This window comes from Ursus maritimus, unplaced genomic scaffold (assembly GCF_017311325.1).
Source record: "Ursus maritimus isolate PB19 unplaced genomic scaffold, ASM1731132v1 scaffold_17, whole genome shotgun sequence".
NCBI classification, from domain to species: domain Eukaryota; kingdom Metazoa; phylum Chordata; class Mammalia; order Carnivora; family Ursidae; genus Ursus; species Ursus maritimus.
Genome location: NW_024424119.1, coordinates 32,731,606 through 32,740,421, shown reverse-complemented (window position 1 = coordinate 32,740,421; position 8,816 = coordinate 32,731,606). Strand labels below are relative to the sequence as shown.

Genomic DNA, 8,816 nt, shown 5'->3' with positions numbered 1-8,816 from the left:
AACATTGCATGGTGTAAGTGAATATCTATGAAGGGCTGGTGATCATGGTGTTCATGAATTTCAAGTGACACTAATTACATCAACTTCCCCAGTTGTGTGATTTTCTCAATAATTCTATTATGTTGTGATTAAAAACCGAAATTATGTCATGTATGTACCTATCATAAGAAATGAAATTTACAACGTTTAAATGGGTAAAAGTTATTAGTTTCCCTTCAACCAGCACTTATTAAATACCTGCTACATGTCAGGCACCAAAGATTCAAGGACAGAAGTCACGGTCCCTGCAGTGAGAAACCCACAACACAGTAGCGCCACAGGCATTCACGCAATAACTACGAGCCACTCATGTCAGCGTGTAAGGACGTACTGGTCTAGGACGTATAAATCCAGGTTTATATTGAGGATGTGAGGTCTTCCAGATTAAGCATTCATAACAACCATATGATAAAAAGCAAAAAGCAGTATTATCTGATATTTCATCAATCATAGGATTACACGAGCTAGCATTTCTGATGTTCTATTCTCTTCCATACACAAAAATATTGGACATGCTCATCTAAACTAATTGTCAAAACAGTCTGATATCCCATATCCTACATGAGCCAGACTCTCTGGAGGTATATTACACATGTCCTGAAAATTTAAATACGAATTCCATTATATGTGCACATTCTACCTCGTAGTAAGTACTAGATACTGTGCGAAGCATTGACGCACATGATCCCATTCTAGCATCATATATACAACCAAAAAAGATAGATGTCATTACTAACTTTTTTTCAGATGAGAAAACTGAGCCTAAGAGAAGTAGTAAACTAAGCTTTAAATCTAATCTGTCCACTTCAGTCTGTACTTTTAACACCTCTTTAATTTGATTTTTGATAAATATTTTTAGGAATTGTTTTAAATGCTTGAACATCCTATACGAAGATCCTTCCCTACCTCCTGCCTATTGCCAACCAAGGCAGAACATTCTTTTTTTCTTTTATAAGATTTATTTTTAAGTTATCTCTACAACCAACATGGGGCTCGAACTTATAACCTCAAGACCAATAGTCTCATACTCTACTGACTGAGCTAGCCAGGCGCCCCCAAAGGAGAACCTTCTTGTACATCTGAGCATGTTTAGTCTTTGGACATTTCTAATACGAAAAATAAAATTTTTTGCTGTTTATCTCTAAATGAATTTCAACTGTGCTCCTCATTCTCATCAAAATGAGCTTATGAGTGTGTCTTCCCTTAGGATTTTTGAGGGCAGACATCATGTGTTAATCTTTCATTCAGCTCTATCTCCTAGTTCAGTTCCTGGCACACATTTTAGATTCAGAAATATGTTTATCTGAAGTTGGGATGGGCTATGATACCACAGTGAGCGTTTGAGTGGTCATGGCTCTAGGCTTAGACAGCGAGCATGATGACATCTGGAAGCTCTGACCAAAAGCCACAGCGATGCCTGGTGATTGGTGGAGAGGGATGCCGTGGACACAGACATTGCCTCCAGGATATTCTAATGACAGTGTGTGTTAGAAAAATGGTGAGCTCAATGCATATGGGGTTTTCTTTGACTAACATTCAGGGTCAGGTCTTTCTGAGGAGCAGAGGCCAAGAAAAGTAAGGCAGAGACTTCTCTGTGCTTATATGGCCTGGTGGTTCCACCACTACTATGACTCTTATCTCAGGGTAGTTCAAGAAGGAGAACGAGGCTTTTTACAGCTAGATGCTCACAGACAGAGACAGAGACAGAGACAGACATAGAGACAAAGAAAGAGACTGAGGTTCACAGCCTAAATCCTGCTATTGCCTAGGTCGAGAGCCTTTAGGAAGTAAGTTGTGCAAATTTTATATTCCTTACAGTGTGTTTTCCTTCCAAGGCTACGATGAGATTTAAATGACAAATATTTAGGTACCTTGTGAAAAAACCTGGACGTCTGCCCATTATGTAGAAAATGTTGTGTGATTGATAGCTGTTGACATTGTGATATTTTTAGACTGACCTCTTTGATGCCAGGGGTTATGCCATGTCTATCTTTATGACCATGATGACAAAGCCAAATCCAACCTAGAGAAGTGAATCAAGAAAGAATTAATAAAAGTAACAGTATTTTTCGAGGTGTCTGGGTGGCGCAGTTGGTTAAGCGTCAGACTCTTGGTTTCGGCTCAGGTCCTGATCTCAGGGTCATGAGATTGGCTCCAGCATCAGGCTTCGCGCTCAGCGCAGAGTCTGCTTAGGGCTCTCTCTGCCCCTCTCCACCGCACGCTCTCTCTCTCAAATAAAATACATATTTTTAAAAAAGTAATAGCATTTTTCTATCTTTTGTCTTTCATCTCCCAAAGGCCACTGACCTTTAGGAAGCTGAAGTTACTTATCAGCGGATTTTTCTAATCGCCTACTGAAATCATGGAGACAAATTCGGCAGGAAGTACAGTGAAATGATTACAAGACACACATTTGTATTTTTACTTATTAATCACACACTTTATTTGAATTGACTCTTTTATTTACCACTTGTCTAAGTGAAAGTAAACATTATCACTCTCATTATAAACTAATTTGAAAGGTAATTTTCCAATTAATAAATATATACCAATGTAAATTGTGTTTTTCTGATAAAATAATTATAATAGCTGCCAACAACTTTGGAAAGAAAACAAAGGCATTGTTAGTGGCAACACCTAATGAAAATTTTGATGGGCTAAACTAGAAAAATTGACAGGCACAACTCCCCCCACAAGAACAATTTGTTACTGATGATGAAACTGAGAAATAACCAGAATGAAAGTTGTGAGATTCATAGTGAAAGCCCTCAGGGTAAAATTAATTTCTTTATAACACAGTTTAAAGGCACACAAAAGGAAATTGCTTGTGCCAGATGGGATAGGAAAGGCATCGTGAATAAAAATGAGCATCTCTTTTCTGCTTACGAATATTTAAATTAAGATGATACCAGCATGTCTAGTTAGTGGAATAACAGTATTGATGATTGCACAAGTTTTAAAGATTTTCTTGTTCTTTTTAAATGGACTTTGTCAACACCCTGAAGTACTTCCAGCAATGTATTAAACCTGGCACTTATCAGAGCACACGCTCTTCCCTTTGAATTATCATTGTGGGCAGAGCAGGAGGAATCTGATGGATAAGGTGCTGGGTTTAGGGTCAGAGAACCCAACGCGGCTCTTAAGCAGGCTCTGCCACCGATGGAGGGAGGCGAAGCGAGCCACAGAGCTCCAGGGGGCAGTTTCTTCATTAGTAAAATGAGGATAGGAATACCTTCCCTTCCATCTACTAACTTCCACGAGGATTAAATGAGACAGATAATAAAGGCAAACATTTCTTGAAACCCGTAAAGCATATGTGTGCAAACTTTGATTTTGTGGCTTATTTTTTCTGGAAATTGTCTGGAAATGATCTCCACTGTTGTCCTATATCTGATCTGAACTGTTGGTTCACAGCTGCTAGCTTTCTTCTTGTTATAATCTCATGCATTTTTATACATACCATTTTAAATCTAATCATTGAGGATTTATCTGATGGTGATCTCTCTCTGCTCTAAAGCACCTATAATAGTTATTTAGTATTTCTCATATGCCACAATTTATCTTTATATTCATACGTGCTCTCCATTTAGCTGTGACATAAACTCTTGAATATTAACACTACTACTACTAATAGCTTACACTTATTGTTTACTATATGCCAGGCACTGTGCTAAGCATTTTAAATAGATGACTATATTTAACAAGAAGCAGAAAATGCACCCTATTTTTCAGCAGGGTCACGTCATACATCTGTGAATATAATGGGAGTTAACATTTCACACTCATCAGCTTCCACTCTCCAAAAAATGAGAGATTAAAAAGCTATGAGAATATAAATTTATATAAACATTTTCCTTCCATTTCATTCAGTGGGCCTTTGCCCCAGAGTGAGAGTGAGATGGAAGAGGTGAATATATTCCTTCCCCAGTTGACATCACTTCTCATACAGCTCTCACAGTACGAGCATCTAGCTGTAGGAAGCAGGATTAAATGCCTAAAGACATTGGTAAAATACGGACTATGAACGTAGTCTGTATACTATAGCTGATACTAACCTAAGGAAAGTTTCAATGTCAGGGCAAAAACTGGTCGTATTAGACTTCCTAAGAGAGGATGTATCACTCTCCAATGTGCAACTTTCCAAGAAATTTTCAAGGCTAATTGGACTCTATGCAGTTTTTGCCATACATGTTGGTTATCAATGAAGTGAGAAATAAGGCATCAACTAAAAGTGGGAAGGAGAAAGGGCTTTGAAATTTCAAGCAGATAGGAGGGAAAAATGTGAAATGGGAGAGGAGGTGAGTGCATAAATTAGGTATATGTTGTAGGGTTTTCCAGCAATGGTAAAAATCCACTATGCATTTGTGATTTTAACTTTAAAGTGTTACAAATGAGTCTATGGCCACACCACCTTGAACACACCCAATCTTGCCTGATCTTGGAAGCTAAGCAGGATCTGGCCTGGTTAGTACTTGGATGGGAGACTGCCTGGGAATACTGGGCGCTCTTGGCTTTAAAACAAACAGTGTGACAAATGAGCATGATTAAGCTTTTTCTCCCAATACATTTAGCTGCTCAAGCACAGAGGAAGAAGTAGGTAGAAGGTTGTGATTAATAGGAGAAGGGGTTTTACCATGTAAGTTCTTCAGAGGGAGAGGGGAAGAAAGGAAATGTGGGTATATGCAAGAGGGTTATTTTAATGCTAGGCATGGAGTCTGAGCTGGGTAAAAAGAAAGTGAGGACATGGATTGGGGGAACGAATACTGAAAAAAATGGTAGGGTCAATGAATTGAAAGTCCTGATGTAGTCAAATAATCTTCGATGAACCATAAATTTGCTATGCTCAGTGGTTCTTTCTTCTTTTCCTGTGAGTGAGGCCATCTTCTTCCCAATCTCTGAAACAAGAGTCCTGCGACTGATACTCTTTCCACATCTTACTCAATCCCCTCCACCTCATGGTATTCACTCAATAACCAAAAATTGTAGCTTCTATATTCCGATGTTTCATATCTAGATTATCTAGAATACTCATGGCTTATCTTTTTGCCTTGTATAAGCCACTGCTGCCCTGTCTCTTTCTACCAGCTGCACTATTTCCAGGATGACTTGGTAACAGGAAAATTATGCCATGGTTTCCAACAGATTTTGTGACTAAGGAACGTCAGGGCCTTCATGATCTGGCCTTTGCCTCCCGCCTCATCATCGTCAGCGCATTCGCCCTCCCAGCTGCACCGCCACACGTTGCTCCAGCCATCCTTGCAGTTTCCACCATCAGTCCATAATCTTTTCTGTTTCTCTTTGGCCTTTTCCATGAAACTACATTTAACAACCTCAGTCTCCAATAAATGTCTGCGAGGATGAATTCCCTGCACAATACTTTTGGAACTGAAGTATTTGTGAATCATTTTCCATTTCAAAAGGTGACATATGATTTTTTAGTCTCTTAAAATTGATTATAAGGGTCCTGAGATAGGGATTGTATATTATATTTAATTTTCCATTCCCTATAGCACCTAATGTAGTTTTAAATACATAGGAGACACTAAGAAGTGCCTGTGAAAAAGAATACACAGATAATTGAATGCAGGAATAAATGAAAAAACTTCCTTTGAAACAAACCTCCACTTTTATGATTTGTTAGTGATTATTTCTTTCTGATGACTAAGTTAAAAAATCTGAATTACAGCCCAGCAGAAGAACATTTTAAATATCTTGTGAAAACCGATCAGAATGGCTAAAATTAACAAGTCAGGAAATAGCAGATGTTGGCGAGAATGCGGAGAAAGGGGAACCCTCCTACGCTGTTGGTGGGAATACAAGCTGGTGCAGCCACTCTGGAAAACAGGATGGAGGTTCCTCAAAAAGCTGAAAACAGAGCTACCCTACGACCCAGCAATTGCACTACTGAGTATTTACCTCAAAGATACAAACACAGTGATCTGAAGGGGCACAAGCACCCCAATGTTCACAGCAGCTATGTCCACAATAGCCAAACTATGGAAAGAGCCCAGATATCCATCGACAGACGAATGGATAAAAAGAGGTGGTGTATATATACAATGGAATAATACTCAGCCATCAAAAGGATGAAATCTTGCCATTTGCAATGACGTGGAGGGACTAGAGGGTATTATGCTAAGCGAAATAAGTCAATCAGAGAAAGACAATTATATGATCTCACTCATATGTGGAATTTAAGAAATAAAACAGAGGATCACAGGGGAAGGGAGGGAAAAAGAAAACAAGACAGAATCAGAGAGTGAGAAAAACCACAAGAGACTCTTAATCATGAGAAACAAACTGAGGGCTGCAGCAGGGGAGGGGGATGAAGGAATGGGGTAACTGGGGGATAGGCATTAAGGAGGGCACATGATGTACTGAGCATTGGGTGTTACATAAGACTGATGAATCACTGAACTCTGCCTCTGAAACTAGTAATACATGATATGTTAATTAATTGAATTTAAATTTAAAAAGAAAATTAAAGAAATAAATATTTTGTGAGAGTGCATGATTTTTCACCATAATAGCCCTGAGATAAGTCTTTTTAAAACACTTGAAAAGCTAGGGATTTAGAAGTTCAGATTCACTTCAATAGTTTGGTGTTTTTTTGGATATTATTTTATCAATGTCAGAGAGTATGACTTTGTTAATTCATTCATAAAATATTACTGAATACTACTAATCAACTAGACATGAGGGAAGTGCCAAAGATTACAATGGTTAGCAAAAACTGACACAGTCCGTGCTCCAATGAAATGTACAATCTTGTGGAGAAGACAAATTTAATATTTAACTAATCACACAAATAAATACAAGTTGTAAATGTTATAACCCTATGAAGGAGAGGAACATGGTCCTATCAACACTCATGAAAGAGAGCTGACTTAGGGTGGTTGTAGAAGAAGTGGCTCTTGAACAGAGAAACTCTTTGCTTCTCTGAAACCTCAGTTTCTGCATCTCTAGAGTGGAAATAAAACTTCCATTTAATCCTATAGAGAACGGCTGTGGAGTTTCAATAAAATAATATCTATGAAAGGGCTCTGCAACTACACATTATTATTTCCATTGGATTTATACCTCCTCTATATGTCCTGTTTTCTTTTCCAAAACTGAGGAGGGCTTTGTTGTAAGTAAAAGTTACAAAGCCTCAGAAAGTCTTGGCTGTTCATTGAATAATTTTACCTATATTTTTATGAAGCAAAATAAATATACTGCCTATGCTTTACAAGTCTTCAGTTTTTGTTTTTTTAACCTTCCACTTCAAGTTTTCCAGCGATTGGTCCCAGCTCATTACTGAATATATTTTGAACAGGTGAACCAGCAGAAATATGTAGGAAATCAATGGATTCACTGAACATTGGCATGATCGGTGCCATCTTAGGTAATGCCTGTTTTTGGACAAGGAGATGGTTATGTCGGGTCTCTCTCACTGCCACCCCTCACAACTGGGCCCCCTTGGGCATCTTGCTCTGTCTCTATGTGGTCTCCCTCAGAGTCTCTCCAGGATGGTGGCATGGCTACCTCAGAGGTGCAAGGGTTCATGTCTGAGAGAAAGAAAAAGCCAGGCAGAAACTTTTCAGAGTCTACTCTTGAAAGTCATGTAGCATTCATCAGAATTTAAAAAAACTGATTATGCATTCCGATGTTGGTAAATACTACATAAGTATAATTCTTGGTGTTATTTTTTCCTCAACGCGAATTATTTTAGAGTTATTCCCAATACAAAGAACAGTTTGATTTCCTTAATTCTGAAGAGGGGCATATGGATTACAAATGACATTTTCTCCTTAATTATATTTTTACATATAGTGTCCTTCAAAGAAACAACTTAATTACATTTAATACTATACTTAATAATTGATCTTTTTTGAAAGAACACATAAGATTTGGATGCTTCAGTGAATCACACCAATAGATTTCACAGCAAATTAGAACTGCAGGAGGAAGAAAATACTCGGGATATGAGCAGACATAGTAAAGTGACTGAACAGTAGAAGAGCCTCAGAGTAAATTTTAAAATCTCAAAGTAATTCTTTTCCACAGCTAATGAAAAATTTTGAAGTTTCATGGAAAAATATAGATTGTCTTCCAAAATATTACTTAATGATCAAACATAGAAAAATATGACTGCTCAGAAGAATTGGGACATTTTGGTTTGTTATAACTTCAAAAAAACCTAATTTTTGTGATCCCAGAAAATACCAATGAATGGTGAGTTTCGGTGGACATGAGTATTAATTATGTATAGAAATATGGATTCTTTCCTTTTTACTTACTGACAGAAACTCCAATTTTAAACTTGAAATAATCTGTACATCTCCTGGACCTGTTTACATCTAGGTATGGCCATGTGACTAAGTAAAGTGTGCAACTTTAGGGAAACTTGACTAATGGAAGAAGAAATGCTTTTTTTCCCTCCAGTACTTCCAAAGAACAACTAGAATATGGACTTGGTGGGGGAGCACATGAGCAGCCACCCACCCTGGTACAGGGGGCACCATATTACCATGGGCAGGGTGATATGACTGAATGGACTGGGATTGCCAATGGTTGTGGGACCCCCAATACCAAAGCTGTCCTTCCTGCTTAGGCTTTTATGTGAGAGAGAAATAAATATCTATTTTGTTTAAGACACTGTTATTTTGGCTTTTTCAGTTATCTTCAGCAAAACCTAATTCTAATAATAAAGATGTTCATTTGTATTTTTAAGCACATGTTCTTTCTCTCTCTGCTCCCTACTTCTCAGGGGGAATCTCTTCTCTTTTACTTTACCC

General features: G+C 38.0%; 1 pseudogene; it reads left to right on the top strand.

The window, feature by feature from the left end:
• The first annotated feature begins 4,433 nt into the window (after window positions 1–4,433).
• Window positions 4,434–4,552, top strand: LOC121103150 (annotated as a pseudogene).
• Window positions 4,553–8,816: the final 4,264 nt, after the last annotated feature.